This window comes from Pseudophryne corroboree, chromosome 3 (genome assembly GCF_028390025.1).
Source record: "Pseudophryne corroboree isolate aPseCor3 chromosome 3, aPseCor3.hap2, whole genome shotgun sequence".
Taxonomy (NCBI): Eukaryota; Metazoa; Chordata; class Amphibia; order Anura; family Myobatrachidae; genus Pseudophryne; species Pseudophryne corroboree.
The window spans coordinates 293287394-293311324 of NC_086446.1; the positions used below are offsets into that span (position 1 = coordinate 293287394).

A 23931-nucleotide genomic window follows, 5' to 3' on the forward strand; every position below is an offset into this window, starting at 1 on the left:
CTTATACACATTACACCATGGTTGAGCCGCAGTGGAACTAGCTGTATTTAACTATTTGCTTGTTTAATTCAAATCATTTGAAAACACTATGTATGCCCCAACTGACCTGACCTCACAACCAGGGCAGCCATCAGGGGAGGACTGCGGGCTCCTACCACCAATACCTGTAGAGCTGCACCAGTCGGTCAACAGCAGTCTAATGGGCAAGGAGGACTTCTTAAAACAAGCCTTATCTGCACATCAGCACTCTGTAAATCATTCCTGTAGGTCCGCAACACTCCACCTTTATGTAACATCACAATGTATGACATTACATATGAGTGGAGCAGTGCGGCAGAATATTTTTTTTTGGGGGGGAGCAGCCCTGTTTGTCTATTTTGTCAGTCCCGGGCCCCACAATCTCTGATGGTAGCCCTGCTCACAACCCCCAATTCCTCAATGAAAATAAAGCCCCAAATGTGACCCCCCCCCCCCACAGACCAGATAACCAGATAACCCACCAATCTCTAAACGAAAATAATGCCTCAAAACTGCCCCCCCAGCAGGGCCGGATTTAGGGGGGGGCGAACGGGGCGACCGCCCCCCCTAACATACAGCTCCATTCCATGTGCTGCTGTGCACACAGTGTACCGGAGATCTGCATTAGCCCCTCCCACAGCAGAGCGAGTCACAGCTGGGTGAGACAGATAGACGGGATTGAGCTGAGCACTTGTGCAGAGGGAGGAGAGAGCTCTCCCGAGTCCAAGCCAATCAGAGCTGGCCTTCCTCCCCTGCTCCTCCTCTCTCCCCTGGTCTCCCTGTGTGTGAGCCTGGTCAGCCTGTTGCAAAGCATTACTGGGATTGGGAGTCTCTCGCGTCTCACCAGTGTCTGCCCTGCATCATGTCTCCTGACTGAGCTGCAAGAGGAGCCCCCCTCCTCACCTTCCTTCTCCCCCCAGAAATTCCAATCTCCTTGTCTGCAGCTTGTAACGGAGGTCAGTGTCCCGTATGTGTGCACTGGGCAACTTAGCTGATGTCTGCTTACAGGTCAGACTTCAGCAATCAGTGAAGAGAGACATGCATTCTGTGTGATAGCAGCAGCACTGGGTGAAGAGAGAGGTCTGTGCAGCCTGCTTGTAACATGAGACATGTCTCCTCTCAGACAGACTATGGGCAGTTCTGTACACCTTTCTTAGGTGCAGCCACAGACTTTCACCCTGACCCCCACTGCTGCTCATTTATTAGTTAGCATCACAATACAATTTAATAAAAAATAAAATACTACTCTTATCTCACACACAAAAACAGCTAAATTCCCCATTGCTTTGAAAGTTTAATATTTTGTGTTTGGGAGGGGCTGGACTAGAAGTGGGAGGAGTAATGAGTAGAGAGGGGAGGAGTCCGCATAGATTCTTAAACCGCCCCCCCTAAAAGAAATGTCTAGATCCGTCCCTGCCCCCCAGATATGATAATCTCCCAATGCCTCAATGAAAATAATGCCCCAAATGTGACTCCCCCCCACAGACTTGAGCCCCCCAAACTTTCAATTAAAATAATGCACCAATATGGCCCCACCCCTTACTTGATAATCCCCAATGCCTCAATGAAATTAATACCCTAGAACTGCCATCACAGACTTTATAATCCCACTATGCTTCAATGAAAATAATGTCCCAGAATTACCTGAGGGGCAGAGAGAGCTGTGCTACAGCAGCCTGATGTGCAAAGGGAGGTACGCATTTGCACACTGATGTTCGGATTCGATAGAGGTTTTGCTGGGTAGAGGGAGAAAACACAAACAAATCGTGAAAAGACATATACAATTTTCATGATATATATTCCTATCATTTCCTGAACATTGTTTCCATTTCTGGATCGTATGCTAGGTCTGTTTCATCAGTGAACAAGGATTATTAGTAGTGTCCTTCCTAGATAACATAAACCTTCGGAGTTCGGGGAGAGCCATTCATAAACCTTTCTTCCACATATATTAATGAGCTCTTTATCTGCTATGTGTGAATAGCCATTGTCTGATTGTTCATGATTACCTGATTTCCTGAAATCGTGAGATTTAAACATACCAGGGATTTATCTATGATACTGGTGGATGTTAAGACTAGGGGGTCTAGTTATATTATATTCCTTGTCCATCGCCCCCCCCCCCCCCTCCGTGTAATCCAAGTACCTCAGCTAACTTTAAAGAATATGGCACTAATCCTGCATTATTTGGTCTTAGAGGAACCTGTGAGCACATCCAACATTCTGTTTGGTTTAAGACCTTACCCACTAATGAGTGGTAATCACTCAAGGGATGTCTGTCAAACGCTGCCTTATTGCTAGACTGACATCTCTGGATGCACTCATCTTCAATTATGGGGTCACAATAACTACAAAATACAGTATTCCTCAGACAATAGCCTATCACGTTACCTCCGAACTCCGTAACTGCTAGACCTTTGATTTTCTCTGGCTTTAACAAAGTGATAGGCTAATCCTGGATCCTATAAAGACATCGCTCCTTTCTCCAGAACCAGTTCCAGTCCCACACTCAACTCCTCATGAAAAACCTCACAAAAATAGAATGTCCGGGAAAAAAATGTTTGTCAACAGGAAAAAAAAAAAGATAGAACAAAACAAATCTTGTCCATAGCAAATCAATTACAACGACTGGTCGTTCTGTACTCCTTTAGTACGCTCAGGTAGTGTTCAACAGTGCCGCCTCTCGGTCATCACGGAACAGACTCTCTGGTGATACTTCTGCGATCTCACTCCATTTACGAGTTCCTTCCGGACTACCGACTTTCCTGCGATGGGAATCGTGGACCCAAGTCTCTCTCTCGGCTACTTTCACTGGGATCGTGCTGTCAACAAAACTTGGTACAGTCCTTCCCACCTGTCTATTAGGCAACCTGAGCTTAAGAACAATCACACAGTCTCTTGGTTCACAATCAAGACAGTTAGTAGTTGGCATATCAGGAATCAACAGTTTCAAGTTCTTTTGTCAAGTTCTCAAATGCTGGCTCATCTCGATAAGGTACTGTACTGTCACCTCATTGGTGTATTTCTGATCATTGTGTGGATCAATTATGACATGAGGTTGTCTTCCAAAAAAAATTAAAAATTTCAAAGAGGGTGATTCGTTAAGTGGGGATCTGGGAGTGGTTCCGATGCTACGTAACACTAGTGGCAGTGTCTATGACCACAATAGTCCAGTTACAAGCTATCACTTTGCTCCTACGCCTAAGGATACCATATCTACACACAAATTTCTGCACAATTTTCTTTGCGGTAAACACAGCAGTATTTGTGGCAGAAGGAAATGCCTCTACCCAGTTTGAGATCAGTGCACACCAATACATAATTCAAATTCCTACAGGGTGTTAACTGTACAAAGTCGATTTGTGTTACCTGAAAAAGGTCCGTCTGCAGGAGGAGTATGGGATGGCTCTGTTAGTACTCCCTTACCAAATGTTCTTCCTCATGCAAGTAAGACAGGTCATTGCTTTCCTGCTTGCCTGAGAAGAGAACCCTAGTGCATGCTAGTAAGCTCTTACCAATTTGCACATACCTTCCTTACCCTAGGTGAGTCAGATCATGAACACAAATTTGCATCTTAATATAACTGTAGTGTGTTTGCAGTGTGGAATACCATGAGCATAACTAAAAAAAAAAGAAAAAAACATCTCTAGAGGAGAAAAAGAAGAAGACAATATCAGGTCTGCATTCACTAACGGGTTGTCACTTATGTCTGGTCTCATAGTAAAGGTCTGATTCGGATATTTCATACCATCATGCATATCAGTGTCTATAAAACCTTCACCAGTATTCTTATCCTCCACCCTTTGTGCATGACAAGGCACACTGCAGTAATACTGGTGCCATCGTGCTGATGAGACATAGCGGGTTTGGGCAGAACTTTGAAGGACCAATATGGCATGTGGTGTATGAACTGTCAAATCATTTACCAGTACTATGTCCCAGGTATTTGACCCTTGTCCTACACAACTGCGGTTTATCCCTTGAGACCTGGTGTCCTGTTTGGAATAGACAAAACAGAAACTGCTTTGTATCTGCCAGGGACGACTCAAATGAATCAGCGCACAACAACAAGTCATCCACTCATTGTATCAGCACTGACCCATTCTCAGGCTGAAAGGACTGTAAACAGTCATGTAGGGCTTGGGAGAAAATACTCAGGCTGTCACTCGAAACCTTGGGAGAATCGGGTCCATGTATTGTACCCCCCTTGTGAACGCAACGATGAAGAGGAAACTGTGAAGAAAAACAGAATAGAGGTTGGTGACAGATAAGTTTGTAGAGGTGGAGAGGATTTTATTAAAATGACAACTGGATTGGGCACTACGGGGAATTGATTAACTACTTGGTCTACCCCCCCTTAAAGCTTGTGCTTGCTGTGTCACTACTGGGACTACCTCAGCCCTCAATCCAGTGTCCTGTCCATCCTAAGTTCATAGGGAACCCGGTATCTGTGAGATAATTTCCTCTACCTGTGATGGACATGATTCTAGAACAGTGGAATGCAACATTAGTCTTTGAGGGTATCTAACATACCGAGTGGTAGTACAATATATGTATTTCACATTTCAATTTACATAACAAAATCTCTGTCGATTAAGTTAGTCAGGGGCCACTGCTGCTAGGAAAAAAAAAAGAAAGGGTTTAGCATCATAGAGGCCCAATCGTAACTTCAGCAGGTTTTGTCAAAGGTTAATGTTGCACTTCTCTCGTTCCTCCCATTTGCCGAATTAGTGTTTACCAGTGATCTTATCCTGACAAAGAATTTTCTAGTACTGCAAAAAAAAACAACAAGCTTCTAGGTCATGTGAAGTATTCATTCAATCCTTCTCATCCCGTATTAAGGGTCTGTACATGGTCCAACAAACATTTCCGAGCTTATCTTGACTAGGGGCATTACTAGAAATGGATACTTCTTATGTGGTAACTAAAAGAAATACCCGGGGGTTACCCTATATCTGTCCACTTTCCTGCTGGGAAATAGTAATGTGCGGACAGGATATTCTCCATTTCTGACGTTACTTTCTTGATTTTTATTTTATTTTTGGGTTTTACTATATATGTACTTGAATGACTCCATACTTGCCAGTTCCACTGTTTCAGCCACTTCCCCCGCAGTCTACTGCTCCTCTTTTACTGGTTGGATACTTCTCTGAGTGCACGAGAAATGGCTCAAACCAGTCAGGTCGCCTTCTCCTAAATACAGAAAATGTGAATGTAACCTATATTTGTACTAATGAATGTCAAAGTTTTACGACATTCATTAGTACAAATATAGGTTATATTCACATTTTCTATATTTTTATTTTTATTATTTTCTATAGTTTGTATGCTGGCTGTAACTGCTTCCACATCCACATATGGCGGTGTACCTGCTTTCTCTTTTTTCTACTTATTTATTGCTGCTACAAGTTCAAACAGTTTTTGTTTTATATGACTTTGGTTAAACATACTACCTGCAATACCTCAGGATCAAAACCACCAACTCTAGGAAATGATGCCCTATCCTCAACAGTCATACGTATCCATGCGTCACAAAAAGCCTCTGTGAAGGGACCGTACTTCCTACTCATAATATCTCGAGCGCACCCTCTTGGTCTCTGCTCCTCAGCCTGAACCCTGGCTGCCAAACGTTTCTCGCTTGTGCACTTGGTTCCCATCGCGGACTTTTGACACAATCCCCAAATGCACAATACGAGCAAACGGTGAAAGTCCTTACCGAGCACTTTTCACCCGCTCCTGCCTCCACTGGCCAGTACCACGACTCACTCCATTAATGACCCCCGCATACCCAGACTAGGCTCCTACCAGCCTCAGCACTGGAATTATTGAAGCATTAACAGAATCAATACAATACCTCTTCCAGTGGAGGTTAAAAGCCTGTTGGAATGTTTTCCTGAGAGTCAGTGAAAAATTCCCTTTTTTTTTTCTTTTACACAAATTACGTCTGCGTATGCTCTACACAGAGCGTATGATGACACAATTGCGCGAAATTACGCAAATGGTATCACGTTGCACCACATATCACGCACATAGACGTGCGGTCCAATCGCACGGCCTGTAGATACTTGTTATCTATATGCCCTACGATCACAGGAGTCGAATTCACAAGCTGCGCTCTACAGCCGGAGCGTAACACTATAATACTTCTACACGTTGTAGTACGTGCCTACTTCTTCAATACTCTACACGTTGTAGTACGTGCCTACTTCACGATCTATTACACTCCTCTACACGTTGTAGTACATGCCTACTTCGTTAATACGTAAGGTTGCGACCCTGTCACGCCGCCAAGCCTCTGCCAACTCAGCGTCTCTCACGGGATCCCGGTTTCTCCGGGGTTCAATACATCCACACCTACTTTCAACTCACGCTAACACACAAGGTTTTCTGTACAGAAAAATATCACTCCCTTTGATTGATAGCTTGCCCCAGAGGTAGTACACTTTAAACAAAATATTATAGTAATCTGCTTTTAAAATCGGATAGTTACTTGCTATTGTATAACTATATCTTCTATCCCGCCTTTGAATGTATTCCTATTGTGTGGTTTAAACTTGCGCTCGCTACTACACGCAACCTTGCGTAAGCACGCAACCATGCACGTCCCTGCGCCACGTGCACGTTCCTGCACGCTTACCTCACGTGTACCACGTGTACACCGTGCGTTCGCAATTTAATATACCTCACTTATCACAATCAATGTGAGCAAAATGCTACTGCTCACTACACAATACACTTTTGTTCCTCACACCCGCTGGAAGTCGCCCACACAGGTAATCCTCCTTTGAGTGCTTACCTAAACTTTTAGGCCGGAACTGCATTTTGTGTGTGTTTTAAAATTTACCCACTTAAACAAATACACAAAATGTATAACAAATAAACGTATCCGATTCTTTGCAGATCTATAATGACTATTGACTATAATTTAAATGCTATGATTCAGATTGGATAGCTATCTTGCAGAACATACGCTGATATAAATATACACATAATAATAATAATAATAATAATAATAACAGTAATAATAATAATAATAAAAAATAATAGTAATATTATACACACACACACACACACACACACACACACACACACACACACACACACACACACACACACACACACTATATACTGCACTTCTATGAAACCCCTCACCCCTTCAGTGCTTCTAATTTGCATATCAATAGAGGTTCATATGCTTATTTTACCAAAATGGTTGACCAGGTTCATTAACATTTCAATGCATAGCTTGTAGCAAACAGAGAGTTCATTTTACACACTCAGTATTTTTCCAAGTCTAAAACAAATCCTGGAAAAAAAAACCTCTCATCTATGTGTATTTTCTTACATTAAATATTAACTCTCACTAGGCCCAATTGAAACTGTTTATAATTGACTATGGCATGGGTTTGTTAAAATCATTGGTAGCTTTTAAATGGTGTTGGATTTGTACATATTTATTGTTTATTTGTGACAAAGGAAACTGATTGTTTTAAACACACTGAAAGTCAGCTGTTTGCTAGGTGGATAGGGTGACCTTCCTAAAATGGCCACTGCTCCTTCCCCTTCACAAGCCATGTGCTTGAACAAAATGGAGGACAGACTATATGGCTAGCTCTTTTGTCACAAATAAATCACAAATTATACAAGCACCGGACGTTTGTTACTTTAGGCCTGGGCTTAAAAGTACGCAAATTGGCCTCAGCATGCTAACACAGCTATATCATACCTATGCACCAACTTTTAAATTTACTTAACAGATAAACAATCCAATCTGAATCAAACACCATATGACTTATTTGAACTTTGTTTTGCAACAATAAAAATACGCTGTAGCATTTTCAAATAGTGCATTTCTTTGTCATACTCACACAACAAAGAAATATATATTGTCCCTTGAATTTCATATCAGCGCCTTACTGATAACACAAAAAACAAATGGCATGTTGTTCAGCAGCATGTCAATGCGTCCATCGTTAGCTGGTAGACCACAGCGGCGTCTGTACAGTGCATAATTAAGTGCGTGATATCCCTGACGCAGCCCCCAACTGAGAAGTTAAATATAATTTCTAATAAATATTTAAAATGCCAGCGTTACTATATGCTGCGGACGCAAGGCGCATCTTATTACCATATACGATAAAAGTGCACTGTTTGTCGCAAACACTACATCCCTTAAGAAAAAACAAGTACAAGCACACATTGTCTGAGTTCCAATGCTCATAGATGTATATATTTGATATTAAAAGGATATGTATACAATATATCACATGTACAGTATATATATATGGTTACATGGTTACAGTTACACAAGAAGATAGATACAAAAGAATCCATTACAGCCAAGCCAGCAATACTTCACCCTATTTGCTCAATGCACATTCCGCTCCACCTTTGGGTCTGCCCCAACACCAACAAACAGCAACTACCAGCAGCAAAATAACAGCAAAACAGAGTGTTTTGTGTGACTGAAAATCACCTATATCCTGTGTATTTTTGGGGGAGTACATGTCTGGGACTGAGTCTTCTGTTATTGGTCCAGGCAGTAGCACATGCAGGGGGGGTTTCTGAGTGCCCAGCAGTGCCACCCACGCCAGGGGGTAGAATGACTTGGTAGTTCTCACTGAGTACATACCTTAGCAGTGCTTATCCACTGCCGGACTCTCAGAAGCGTATTGCACTCTGACACTCTCTGTGACTACAGTCACAATGATGGTGAATATAGCCAGGGAGCGGGGCACTTCCAGGTATGGGGAGGGGTGAGGCACCTCCTCTTCCTCATCCGCTCCCCTTCTCATTGGTCCCACACGATCTGTCACCAGCCACTACAATCAGCACCAGTCAGCAGTGCAGCATGAGCATACCTGTACATTTTCTGTGGTACTGTAGCTGCACTGCATGGTCTATCCTGGCAGTCTGGATCACAGCTTACAAAAAGCTCTGTATGGAGAGGTATCTAGACCAGTGACTGCCTGTCCAGCTGTGTTGATACCCAGCATACCTTGTCAACTGGATTTGCTGGGACATGTAGTGCCATCACACCTAGAGATGGGTTTTTAACTGTATGTATGTGTGCATATATCCACTCGGTGTCCCTGTCCGCACCCTCCTTGTAATTCCCCCTCGGTGTCCCTGCCCGCACCATTCCTGTAACTGCCCCCTCAGTAACCCTGGCCATACACTCCTGTAATTCCCTCTCAGTTTCTCTACCCGCACCCTAACTGTAATTCCCCCTCAGTGTCCCTGCCTGCACACTCCTCGTAATTCTCCCTCAGTGTCCCTGCCTGCACCCTCCCCGTAATTCCCTCTCAGTGTCTCTGCCCGCACTCTCCTCGTAATTCCTCCTCAGTGTCCCTGTCTGCACCCTCCCTGTAATTCTCCCTCAGTGTTTCTGACCTCAGCCTCCCTGTGACTCCCCCCTCAGTGTCCCTGCCCGCACACTCCTGTAAGTCCCTCACAGTGTCCCTTCTTGCACCCTCCCTGTAACTGCCCCTCAGTGTCCTTGACCTCAACCTTCCTGTAGGCCCTGCCTCTCATTTACCCTACCCGAACCCTCCCTGTAATTCCCCATTAGTGTCCCTGACCTCAGCCTCCCTGTGACTCCCCCCTCAGTGTCCCTGCCCACAACCTCCTGTAATTCCACTTCTGTGTCCCTGCCCGTACCCTCCCCATAATTGCCCCACAGTGTCCCTGCCCGCACACTCCTGTAATTCCCCCTCAGTGTCCCTGCCCGCCCACTGCTGTAATTCCTCCTCAGTGTCCCTGCCCGCCCACTCCTGTAATTCCCCCTCAGTGTCCCTGCCCGCCCACTCCTGTAATTCCCCCTCAGTGTCCCTGTCCACAACCTCCCTGTAATTGCCCCTAAGTGTCCCTGATCTCAGCCTCCTTGTAAACCCTCCTCCTCATTGTCCCTACCCGCACCCTTCCTGTAATTCTCCCTTAGTGTCCCTGACATCAGCCTATCTGTAACTCCCCCCTCTGTGTCCCTGGGTGGGGGTGCCAGTTCCTTACTTTGCCAGGGGCGCTCAGACCCCTAGATGCACCCCTGAGTCTATCTATGTATCTATCTATAGTGTACTATATATATAAAATGCAAATAGCCCGGCACTCCTCAAATGTCCCCAGGTGCCTCCAGTGAAGGTAATTGGTAGTAGAATAAACGACTGCGGCACTCAGGGTCTTGTGACAGGGCAAAGTGTATTATGTAGTCACAGCATAAAGCTTTATGCTGTGACTACATAATACACTTTGCCCTGTCACAAGACCCTGAGTGCCGCAGTCGTTTCTTCTACTATATATATATATATATATATATATACATATATATATACATACAGTAATCATATGGCATATTTGGACCCCCCCTTACAAATCCTGCGTTTGCCCCTGGGTCCAGGGGAGGGAACTTTAACTTTCTCATTCATGATGTGTTATTGGTCAGTTCATATGCAAGCAACGTCCAGCCTTGAAGATGCAGGAATGTCTTTTGTTCCCATATAAATTGTGGCTTCATATTCATACATTCAATCATAACTACTCATTGCAATGTGCTACAATCTAACCACAGGTATCAAATTAGTCCAAACATTCCTCTGATTATTTTGACACCAAGCATGACATGTTTATCTTGTTCCGTTTCATTAAACATATACATGATGTTATACTCCATTATATCATTTAAAACATTATAATGTCTAGTGCTTGATATGTTTAATTTATGTGTGGTATGAAATATGTATTGAATATATCTTTGTGGCTTGTCTGTGTGAATGCGTATGCTACCATATATCGCTGTGCACGCTGCGTGTATTCGCACGCACAGTGACTCATCCGTGTGGAGTTTGTATGTTTTTGGTAATATTTTTGAGTTCGACAGGGGGATAACGCAGGCCGAGAGAGACAGAATGAGGGGGCTAAGGCAGGCTGAGACAGAATGAGGGGGGAGGTAACACGGGCTGAGAGAGACAGAATGAGGGGGGGTAATGCAGGCTGAGAGAGACAGAATGAGGGGGGGTAATGCAGGCTGAGAGGGACAGAATGAGGAGTGTAATGCAGGCTGAGAGGGACAGAATGAGGGGGGGTAATGCAGGCTGAGAGAGACAGAATGAGAGGGGGAATGCATGCTGAGACAGAATGAGGGGGGGGGAATGCAGGCTGCGAGAGACAGAATGAGGGGGGGGGTGCAGGCTGCGAGAGACAGAATGAGGGGGGACGACGCAGGCCGAGAGACAGAATGAAGGAGGGGGGAATGCAGGCTGAGAGGGACAGAATGAGGGGGGGGGGGGGGGGTAATGCAGGCTGAGAGGGACAGAATTAGGGGGGTAATGCAGGCTGAGAGAGACAGAATGAGAGGGGGAATGCATGCTGAGACAGAATGAGGGGGGAATGCAGGCTGCGAGAGACAGAATGAGGGGGGGGGGGAATGCAGGCTGCGAGAGACAGAATGAGGGGGGACGACGCAGGCCGAGAGACAGAATGAAGGAGGGAGGAATGCAGGCTGAGAGAGACAGAATGAGGGGGGTAATGCAGGCTGAGAGGGACAGAATGAGGGGGGTAATGCAGGCTGAGAGAGACAGAATGATTGGGGGGGTAATGCAGGCTGAGAGGGACAGAATGAGGGGGGTAATGCAGGCTGAGAGAGACAGAATGAGAGGGGGAATGCATGCTGAGAGAGACAGAATGAGGGGGGAAATGCAGGCTGCGAGAGACAGAATGAGGGGGGACGACGCAGGCCGAGAGACAGAGTGAAGGAGGGGGGAATGCATGCTGAGAGACACAGAATGTAGGAGGGGGAACGCAGGTTTAGAGACACAGAATGAAGGAGTGGGGGAACAAAGGCTGAGAGACACAGAATGAAGGAGTGGGGGAACGAAGGCTGAGAGACGCTGGGGGGAGATGATGGTGTGGCTGAGAGTATCAGGGGGGGAGAAGACGTTGTGGCTGAGAGATGCAGGGGGGAGATGATGGTGTAGCTGAGAGACACTGGGGGTAGAAGTAACACAGCTGGCATGAATCTGGTTGAGCCTCTGTTGTATGACTATGACTTTAGTTATATTCCTACACAAACAGGCATCTTATGGACCATCTGATTTCCTACATGAATAGTGAATACCGACTAAAGACACTGTCTGACCAGGGAGAATACATTTCTTTAGAGGTTCCCCATTCTTCAGAGAAACCACCATAAAGGTAAGGTGAATATGGAGTGTAAATTAATGTTCCCAGAGTGACGAGAAATGGGGGCTTGCCATGTCGACAAACCCAATTTTCACTGACCACGCACCTTTATGCTACATGGACACACCCATTTTTTCGGCGCGCACCTATGGCATGCACGCATAGTACCACTAAGACATTTTTTTCTACTTGCACCATTGGGGGTTAGTAATGCTCCTGATACCCGTAGTTATTGCAGCAATGTTCAGGCCGCTAGCGAGTGCATGCATATACACACACCTGTGACTATTAGCATATCAGTGGATTTTGGGCCTAATTCAGACCTGATCGCAAATGGAAAATCTTTCCCTAATGGGCAAAACCATGCGTGTTAGAGGACACATCTGTAAGTGCGAGTCTGCAAATGTATTTTTTTTGTAATGAAACAGACTAAGCATGCATGTGCATACCTGAAGGTGGCCATACATCAGAAAGATGAATTGCATGTGATCATCGCTTGCGATTTCCCTTGAACTCCCCAGAAGATCCCCGGCAGTCCTGGACTCACAATATCGTACACAAATGCCCTAAACTAGTACAAAAACATTACTAAGGGCTCCTTGTGGTATGATACGGAAGGAGGTCCATGGGGGTGACAACATGAGTTACCATACCGGGTGACACCAACCCTAGTGACGCCTCTGTTTGTCAGCAATGGAGGTAGCTTTAATACTCCAAAAGCACGTGTTTATGCTACGACTTCCCCGCCGCCTAGTATTAGCTCACCACTTGGTTGTGACTGTCCTGCAGTGTCCGATCTGGACGATGCGGTAATAGTGGGAGCGGCAGTGATGTAATGAGAGTCCCGGGGAGGGAGCACGCGGCTCGAAGCTGATCTCTCAATGTATTGTAGGTGGTCTGTGATATTAGCGTCTCTGCAGTAAGCACAGTCAAAGCTGATTTAAGGGTACATTTACTAAGCAGTGATAAGAGCGGAGAAGTGAGCCAGTGGAGAAGTTGCCCATGGCAACCAATCAGCACTGAAGTAACATCTATAATTTGCATACTATAAAATGATACAGAGCTGCTGATTGGTTGATGGGGAAATTTCTCCACTGGCTCACTTCTCCGTCCTTATCACTGCTTAATAAATGTCCCCCTTAGTAGTTTAGGTGGTCTGCAATATTAGCGTCTCTGTAGTAAGTACAGCTGATAAAGGATCACTCTCATTACATCACCAGGACTCTCATTACATCACCGTATCGTCCAGGTCGGACACTGCAGGACAGTCACAACCAAGTGGTGAGCTAATACCCGTCGGCGGGGGGTAGTAGCATAAACGCATGCTTTTGGAGTATCAAAGCTACCTCAATCGCTGACAAATCAGTTGTCTTAACAAAGAACCCTTTGAAAATTATACTGTGTGAATTAACAGGACTTTGGGCCTAATTCAGACCTGCTCGCTAGGCCGTGTTTTCGTACAGCCTACGATCAAGTCTGAACTGCGCATGCACCACAATGCGCAGGCGCGTCAGTCCGCAGTGACGGGGAGCGCAGGGCAGCGACGGATGGTGCGAGGAAAGCAATCGCACAGGCGATTGCAAGGTGACTGACAGGAAGAGGCCATTTGTGGGTGGCAACTGACCGTTTTTAAGGAGTGTCCAGAGAAACGCAGGAGGTCAGCTCCAGCCCCGATCATCGCACTTGAAGAGTAATTACTGGGCTGTGCAGAGACTGCACAAACTTCTGTTTGTGCAGCTCTCCTGCACATGCGATTGCACCCCTGCACAGCGATTTCCCCCTCCCCCTGTAGGCGGCAACTACCTGATTGCAGGGACGCAAAAAACGCACCCTAGCGATAAGGTCTGAATTAGGCCCTTTGTGTGGTCGTACCTTGGCCCTCATTCCGAGTTGATCGCTCGCTAACTACTTTTAGCAGCCGTGCAAACGCATTGTCGCCGCCCACGGGGGAGTGTATTTTCTCTTTGCAAGTGTGCGATCACCTGTGCAGCCGAGCAGTAGAAAAACATTTTGTGCAAAACAAGCCCAGCCCTGTAGTTACTTATCCTGTGCGATGATTCTAGCGTCGGAGGGCCCGTAATTGACGTCAGATACCCGCCCTGCAAACGCCTGGTCACGCCTGCAATTTCCCTACCACTCCCAGAAAACGGTCAGTTGACACCCATAAACGCCTTCTTCCTTTCAATCTTCTTGTGATCGGCTGTGTGAATGGATTAGTCGCTAGAAGCATTGCACAGCAACGATGCTGTTTGTACCCGTACGACACATGTGTGCATTGCGGGGCATACGCATGCGCAGTTTTGCCATTTTTTTTACCTGATCGCTGTGCTGCGAAAATCGGCAGCGAGCTATCAACTCGGAATGACCCCCCTTATACATAAAAAAAGCACTACTTCACCGATGACAAAGTGGAATCATTATACAAAATTGATATTGTGCACTTAAGATACATACTTTGCCTTAAAATGGACTATGAATACACTTTTATGTGAAATGGATATATGTGTCTAAATGTGATTATCATACTCAATTTCCAATAGTGTGGTTTTGATTGATAATATTCTATATAATAGATTTTATATTTTTCATTTATGGTCATAATTTTAATATGCTGCAGCATCAATGTAGAGAGAAGTCCAGCAGCAGCCGGGACAGAGAGAGGTGCTACAGCAGCCGGGGCAGAGAGAGGTTCTGCAGAAGCCGGGGCGGAGAGAGGTGCTGCAGCAGCTAGGGCAGAGAGAGCTGCTGCAGCATCTGAGGTAGAAACATGTGCTGCAGCTTCCAGGAAAGAGAGAGGTGCTGCAGCAGCAGGGTGAGAGAGTGGTGCTGCAGGACAGAAGTAACCCTGCTGCATAGCTACAAGCAGACAGTGAGACATATAAAGAGGGCGGGTAGAGCTCTGTCATTTGTCAGCTGTCAGTGACTCCTGCTGTCGCCTCTGGCCTGCCCTGTTCCCTACCTAGTCTCCGAGTCTGAGTCAGTGTGCGCCCCCTCTGCTCCTCCTCCTGCTCTGCGGTTGACAGTACTTCATACTTGCCTACCCTCCCGGAATGGCCGGGAGGCTCCCGAAAATTGGGTGACCCTCCCGGCCCCCCGGGAAGGTGGGCAAGCCTCCCGCTTTCCCCCTCGGCCGCCCGCAGCAGTGAACAAGTAGGCGGGCCGAGGGGGTCCGATGACACGATTCGCGATGAATCACGTCATCGTAGCTCCGCCCCCCGCCATGCAGCGCCTCGTTTCTCGGTACAGCACAGCGGGGGGTGGAGTCACGATGACGCGACCCTGATGCAACGCCCCCGGACCGCCCATCCTGCTGCCGGCCACGCCCCCGAACCACCTGTCCTGCTGCCGGCCACGCCCCCCATTCACCTACAACGCTGCCTCCTCCCGGAGGAGGAGGCAGCAAAGTAGGTAAGCCTACAGTACTTTGGGGTAGGGGGGATGTGGGCCCTCTAACTTTTTCGGCACTCGGACCTCACACTCGCTACACTGTCTGTCTACTACCTGGCTGTCATTGGTTGCAAGTGAAATGAAAGGCTGCATTCTCTTGAATATTAGTTATGCTTACAACATCTGTGTGTTTGCAGTCTAAATTGCGATCAATATAAGAGCAAATCAGTGGAAAACAGAAAAATAAGCCTTCACTGTGAACACTTCATCAAATTATAACTCAGATATGCCATATAAATAGAATGTATTCTCAAATATTAATCTACAGTGTATAAATAATAAATAAATATATCACACAATAAAATAGACAAGTTTACTGGTCTGTTGCCAATAGGATTATTCTATATCAGAATCAGAATCAGAATCAGCTTTATTGGCCAGGTGTACTCACGTACACTAGGAATTCTTTGTGGTACAATGCATCGCCAAGCAGCAACATGAAGGGGGAATACATAGCATACGAAGGGGGAAGAACATAGCATACATTACACACATTACACGTATGAGTTGATACTGCACATTGCAACTGTACAATAGACTCAACATATTAGACATATTATACATGTAGGACTAAACACAAAGGCTGCTTGGCAGAGCAGCACCGAGGCAGCCATCCGCGGCGCCAACTAGAACTCAAACAATGCACATAATACAGAAGATTTAAGTATTACATCAAAAGATAAACCACACAGGCAGTAAAGACAGAAAGCATAATGCAGGGTTGGTGTAAGCATTTTGGGTAATAACCTCCAGGGGTTGTGTATTCCACCCTCACAAGGTACCAGGTGCGGCAGCCATCTTAGGCGCTCTGCGTAGGATTACCCAGGGTGGAATAGTCCACCCCTAGAAGAGAACACAAAACGGGGAGATTGCAGAGTCCTTAGGTTCAATGTAGGGTTCCAATAAAACCATCAGGTCCATGTATTTTTCATCCCATCCACAAGTTTACCAGATAAGGCAGCCATGTTTGGCGCACTACGAAGGTTACACAGTGGGAGATGAGCCATACAAGGGCCAAATGCATTCACGGGAAAACTGACACGAGTGTAGGAGTATGCTATACCCTGCATGGAAAGATCCAAATGAAGCACACCCTGCCCATGGAGGAACCATCCGAGGCAGCCATGTGAGGCGCACTGTGTAGGTTACTGCTGGCAGAGTGTGCAACCAATGGAGGTACACATTACAGGAATAGCACACAGTGGGGGGAAAGTACCCTGTAAGAAGAAAGAAGAGAAAGACACATTTGCAGGAAATCATTAATTTGTGGAAATGATAAATGTCCTGGTCTCATGACAGCAGTGCGGGTGGGTGTGAGAGTGTGGGGAGCAGTGCGGGTGGGTGTAAGAATGTGGAGTGCACACTAATGTCCAATGGAACAGACCCAGCAAAATCTGGTCCTGATGCGCACGCCCCTCAGTTCCCTGCTCAGCTTGAGGGGTAGTCTTGGGGGCAGTCATGATGTTCTTGGACAGAGAAGTAGTAGGCATTGGTCCTGGTGTTCTCAAGGCAGAGGTGAGGAGAGGCCACATGATGGTCCTGAGTTGCAGTGTTTGGGGAAATTGTTTTATTCGAGATTTTAGCGTAGTCCAAATCCAGTTCAAACTCCGGTTCTAACTCCATTCTTAAATCACATTCTTAACAACTGCATTTTTCACAATTGCAAGCAGGCCAAGTGTATAATAGCTTAAAATATCTCAGACTCAGATAGTAATAGAAAACAATTTGCCAGCTGTGTACATGTGATTTAAGCATGCTTGTATGGAGTTCTAAGTTGGCATCTATTACTGCACCAAGAAACAGTTTCATTATAGGAATGTCCCTCCCTAGTATTAAAACAGTCCCACTGCTAAGACAGCATACTGTATAATGGGTAGAAAATGTAAACTGTTGAAAGCAATGAGGAAGTTGTGGTATTTGATTAAGGCAGTCTTACGGAAACTTTATGACTCTGATTGAGCCTGCTGTAATTAGGCTGGGTCCTTCCAGTGATCCAGCTTGTTGCTTCCAGTGTCCACTTTGCGATTCTATGTCATAGTTGCCTACCCTCCCTCATTCTGCAGGAGACTCCCTGAAATAGTAGCAATCTCCCTGACTCCCTGAATAGACCAGCAATCTCCCTGATTGCACCTTACTCCCATACTGTAGCTTTTACATTCTTGGGGAAAAAAGAAAAAGAAATCAGAGCTACTGTACATACATTCAAATGGGATCATCAGTGCCATTACCCTGTATTGGTTATTAGGCACAATGATCTCTATAGCTAGGGAATAATGTTTCTCGTGGCCACTTACAGTATATGGAACGGGTGGTATTCAGTATGCCGACTGACGGGATCCCGGCGCACAGTATACCGGCGCCGGGATCCCGACAACCGGCATACCGACACTTATTCTCCCTCGTGGGGGTTCACGACCCCCCTGAAGGGATAATAAAATAGCGTAGCGCGCCACCGTGCCCGTAGTTTGGCGAGCGCAGCGAGCCCGCAAGGGGCTCATTTGCGCTCGCCACCCTGTCGGTAAGCCGGCGGTTGGGCTCCCGGCGCCGGTATGCTGGTCGCCGGGAGCCCGACCGCCGGCATTCCGTAGTGACACCTATGGAACCGCTTGTAAAACACAATACACAAACAAATCCTGAAAAATATCAGTGTCTTTTTTTCAACAAGTAGATCTTACTAACTTTGGGGCTCATTTACATTTGGATGTAAGTCATTTTCATTACACGCCTCTCAGATGTAGCAGTACGCACCCGCACCTATAGGTGTCACTTTCACAGTCTCCCTGAAATGCTTTTTCAAAAGTAGGCAATTATGTTCTATGTAGACGTAGACACTATACTGTATCAACAACTTTATGGTGTCGCTTGTGGCTTTGTAGTGTAGCAAGTTCAACTGCCGGCTGTAAGGACACGATAAATGATCCAGGCTGTTCTTTCTCCTGATGTGTTTCTGCGCTCCCATCGCTTTTATCAAACTGTATCTTATTAAAGATGACATTTTAAAACTAGGGTTCTGCTGCAAGATTCTCTGAGCATCCCCTACTATATTTGCATATCATTAGGAGTTTTTTCTATGCACACAAAATAAAAACCAGAACATATTTAATAAATTATGCTTGACAAATGTGAGTTGGATAAATTGGTCTGCATTTGGAGTGAACATCTGATTTCTTCATAAATGAACCACTTAGGTTCTGGATTGGGTAGTTTCACTACTCAAGTTGCATATTTTATTATTTGAACCATATATGTATGTCTTGTAGACATATCTGGTTCATGACATCTTATTGTCAGCTTTTGAAAGAAGCAACAGAAAGACCCATCATCTGTCAGATTGTCTCTGACACCCAGTTATGTTTATGTGACAGGATACCCTGTGAGACACATAAACAAAACAGCCCTTTTAATTTTAATTAATCCAATTAGTAATGCAATATTAATATTTATTATGGACAGGCCCTTTGCCAGCTAGCTTCATTAGGGCCTAATAGAAAATAATAAAAGTGAGACACTTTGAATAATTGATCCGTGTCCTTCTGCTACTCAGCATTCCTGACGTTCTTACAAGAGAGAGAAATGCACTGCAGTTAAACATTCAGGAAATACTTTCCATATTGTATGGCTGTCTCTGTCACAGTTGTATTTTGTCCATGATATAATGGGAAATAAACCTAAAAAAACAATGGACTGAAGTCTCTGCAATCTCAATTTTGTGTTAAAAAATACAAATCTATTCTGCACAGTTAATGCAAGAGTGTAAACGTGAAGTGGGACAGACTTGTTTTCTCTACCACTCCAAATACATTGTCCGTGAATATAAAGTTATGGATGCAGCTCTAAACAAAGGTGTTACACACATACCTCCCAACATGACCCTCTCCAGGAGGGACACAATGCTCTGCTTCTGGACTTTTCTCTTAATTTGTGATTGCCGGCACCTGTTCTGAACAGGTTAATGGATAAGAAAGGTGTTTCACCACAGGTGATGGCAATCATACATTAAGAGGGAAGTCCAGGAGCAGAGCATTGTGTCCCTCCTGGAGAGGGTTATGATGGGAGGTATGTACACATTCAAGATTTAAAAATAATTTAAAGAAACAAATTGCTGGTAAGCCGATACAGCTAAGCACATCCCAAATTATACTGTGCTAAATGCCATGATTACTGAGCTTGATTACGTGAATAACTGTTTTGAATTTTGAATAGCTCTATTACACAGGTTCTCAGACCATACTTGCCTACCTGACCCTCTCCATGAGGGAGAAAATGCTCTGTTCCTGGACTTTCCTGGTAATGTATGATTGCCATCACCTGTGATGAAACGCCTTTCTTATCAATTAACTAGCTCACCACAGGTGATGGCAATCATATATTTCCAGGAAAGTCCAGGAACAGAGCATTTTCTCTCTCATGGAGAGGGCCAGGTAGGCAAGTATGTCTCAGACCTGAGCACCCCACACAGTGCATGTTTTGCAGATCACCCAGCAGGTGCACAGGTGCATTAATTACTCACTGGCACATTTTAAAAGGTCCATAGGTGGAGCTCATTATTTAACTTGCGAATCTGTGAGCCTGCGACATGCACTATGTGGGGTCCTGAGGGCCAAGTTTGAGAACCTGTGCTTTATTATATCATATACTATATCACATTGTTTCCCAACCAGTGTCCTCAAGGCACTCTAAAAGTCCAGGTTTTAAAGATAACCATACTTAAGCACAGGTGACTTAATTAGTACATCAGTTATTTTGATTTAACCATCTGTGCTCAAGCATGGATTTCTCAAAAACCAGGACTGCTAGTGTCCTTGAGGACCGAGGTTGGGAACCTCTGCTCTATCGCTATACTATTTACTTTCTTATCAGAGCCACTGTCAGAGTGGGCCGCGGTGGCTGCGTGACGTCACACGCAGCCGCTGCGACACGGAGAGTGACGGGTAGCTCCCTGCCAGCGCGCAGGAGCTGCACTGGTAGGGAGCTACTCTTCAGGTACAAAAGCATCGCCGGCATGCAATGCTTTTGTACCTGCGCAGAGGGGGGAGGGCCAGACATGCGGGGTGGACTAGCCCTGTGCTGGGTGTCCCCCCGCATGTCAGGGTGGCTGATCGTAGCCGAGCAATTATCCTGTTTATCAATGCCTATTTCCATATAGATTCAATTTGCTGTACTATACAAGAAATAATAATAATATTGTTATTTTTATTAACATTGGTCAAATTGCACATAGATTTAGAATGTTTGCATATCATAACCATAGAAAGGAGCCAGCTGAGAGGAGAGACTCACATCACAAAGTGAAAGAAGGTTGCCCACAGGCCTGATCCTGTTTTTTTGGACAAACAGCAACTGAGCTTGAGACCAGTATCGGATCTTGCCACGGGCAAGCAGGACTTTTGCCTGGGGCGCCGCCTTCCGGAGGGCGCCGGCGCCATCCGGAGGGCGCCGAACCATGGCAAGATCCGCTGCTGCTGTGCTGTGTGCCCCCCGCTGCCGCTGTCCCCCGCCATGAAGGGAACTTTTCCCTTCGTGGAGAGGACCTTAACTGTGCGGTGCGCGATGACGTCATCGCGCACCGCACAGCAAACGTCCTCTCCACGAAGGGAACTAGACACGAAGCGTCTAGTTTCCCTTCGTGGAGAGGACCTTTGCTGTGCGGTGCGCGATGACGTCATCGCGCACCGCACATCATTTCATCGGCGCTACTACTGTGACCACGCCCCCTGTATGAAGCCATGCCCCCATCGCCCGCCCGGGGCGCTCAAAACCCTCGAGCCGGCCCTGCTTGAGACATCAACAGCAGCAACACAAGGTAGTCAAAACAGCAAGAACAGGGTCGGTACGTATTGTGCACACAGCACTGATTAAGAGTATAGCCAACGCATTGGCAGCATTTGTAGTTACCTGACGTCTGTACGTAAGACTTTGCATGGAGTTTTACCTGTGACAGCACTTGCTGGGAAGATTAAAGGAGGATAAGGAGCCTCCCAACTACACCAATATTAACCTTCCCCTTCAAGAGTTGCCACGGTAAGGTTTCATCATTCACCTCATGTGTCAAACTGTATTATTTTAATGGGAGGCGATCACGAGACCGCCTGTCGGGATCCTGGCAGTCAGAATCCCAACGCCGGAATCCCGACAGGTGGTGAAATCTTGCCACTGGAATATCGGCGCCACAGGCTTTTCTCCCTCTGTGGGTGTCCACAGCACAGCGAGCCACCATGCCCGGAGTGCGGCGAATGCAGCGAGACGCAAGGGGTTTTCTAGCGCTCGCCCCACTGCCGGCATACTGGTGACCGGGATCCTGCTGTCGGTAAAAGGTATGTATTCCATTTTAATTGTATTTACTGCTGTAATTATTGGTATGGTTCTGTTACCTTATATCCTGATGGGCTGTTAGCCTATTATTGAATGGAACTTTTGTTCTTATTTTTCCTAGCGTTGGAGAAATATTTTCAATAAATATCTAATTATTTGTGATGTACGTATGCGTTTCTTTCTCTTATACCATTCACATATTGTTGTGGAGGAGTCATCCAGTCCAAGACTTGTTGATGCATAATGTACAGTAAACTCAATAAGAAAACTCTATGGAGGAGGACACTACCAAGGGAAGATTCTTGTTATTTTATACTGTTGTTTCTGGGTACAACTTGGATACACTCATACTGCATCATTAGGAACACTCTGTTACTCTTGTATTATAAAAAAATAACTTTTATCATGTGTAGGGAGGCCCACCCACTTGTGTGTCAGCGAGACACACCGCCGCTCAGTCCGGTGGCGGCGTGTCTCAGCTGTCAGGGCAGGGAGGAGAGCGCGGCTATGTCTGGCGGCAGCGGCGGGTAGGATCTCAAACTAGCCGCCAGTTCATGAGCCAATCAGAGCTCGCGGACCTGCAGCCAATCAGGAGCCACTGCTGCCGGTCTGCGAGCTCTGATTGGCTCACGAACCGGCGGCTGGTTTGAGATCCTACACGCCGTTGCTGCCCGACATAGCCGCGCTCTCCTCCCTGCCCTGATCCCCTGATAGCTGAGACACGCCGCCGCCGGACGGAGCAGGAGCAGCAGTGGTGAGCAGCACAGTGGGATGGGGGGGTGGCATTTGTGTATCTGGCACTGTGGGGGCATTTGTGTATCTGGCACTGTGGCGACATGTGTATCTGGCACTGCACTGGCATATATGTATCTGGCACTGCACTGTTGGAGGTATATGTGTATCACGTCCCATTTTAATTGGCCACACCCATTTTTTGGTGCACGCACACAGTACCTCTCAGGGGCACAACTACTGGGGGGGGGGGGGCAGGCTAATTTTTAAGTTGATAATTTTTGTATGGCTCTCCCAAAGGATTTTATAAATATCCAAATGGCCCTTGGTAAAAAAAATGTTCCCCACCCCTGATGTAAAGGATAACAGCAGCCATTAGGATAATGACTCTTATTCCTACTCTACTTTGCTGCCTAATGAGGAGAGTTATAAGTGACTTAAATATATCTGGATCGGGGGCGTGGCCTGACTGGCGGGGAGAGAAGCTGCGATTTACATGGGCTCCAGCCTGCAAGATTACAGAAAGCCCTAAACACCTCTCCAGTGCCTTATTCTTCCCTGGTCTCACCCCTCAGCCTTGCTACCAGTGTACCTGCTTGGAGGGGAGCGTGCTGCGGAGTCGGGAGACAGCTCCTGCTGTCTCTGCGGATTGCAGCCCTCCCCCACATGTAAAGCCGGGGCCTCGATTTTACATCGTCTCCGGGGCCGAGGACGGAGCAGCGCGCGGGTGTCGGGAATTGTCCCCACCCCCCTGCCGGACCGCCAGCTGAGACCTGCAACCTCGATCCTCCGTGCGGTCTGGCGGCTGAGAGCGGCTAGAGCGGAAGACGCAGCGCTATCCCCTCCGGTGGTGAGTGGTCTCCAGCGGCGGCCATCCTCCCTCCCTGCACTGCCACACGTATATTATAGCGGGAGGCAGGGGGCTCCGTGCGCTAAGAGGGGGTCCTCATCTTTACCCTACCTCCCCCCTTGAATGTCAGCATACCTACTCACCTGCTATGTACCTCCATGTGGTGCACCCTCAGATAGGAACAACTGATCTACATGACCTCACTGTGTTATCCACACTACCTTGCACTCTTCCCTGCACCTGTGATTTTCCCAATAATCCTAAGCAGCTCTAACTGGTGCCAGGCAGTCACTGTGATTATTCCCAGCTCATCGCCCCCCACCTCACCCTGTAGGGGCTGCTACTGTTTCCACGGATAATAAGTGCCTGTTTCACTGCTGGAAATCCTCAGGCGCTTC

The 23931-nt window shown here is 46.5% G+C and overlaps 1 long non-coding RNA gene across 1 annotated transcript in view; it reads left to right on the forward strand.

Moving 5' to 3' along the window:
* The first annotated feature begins 774 nt into the window (after positions 1-774).
* LOC135057717 (uncharacterized) overlaps positions 775-23931 on the forward strand; it is a 77012-nt gene continuing 53855 nt past the window's right edge. The window contains exons 1-2 of the long non-coding RNA XR_010244321.1: positions 775-974; positions 12085-12204. This is a non-coding gene — a long non-coding RNA (uncharacterized LOC135057717). The remainder of the gene's footprint in view (positions 975-12084; positions 12205-23931) is intronic.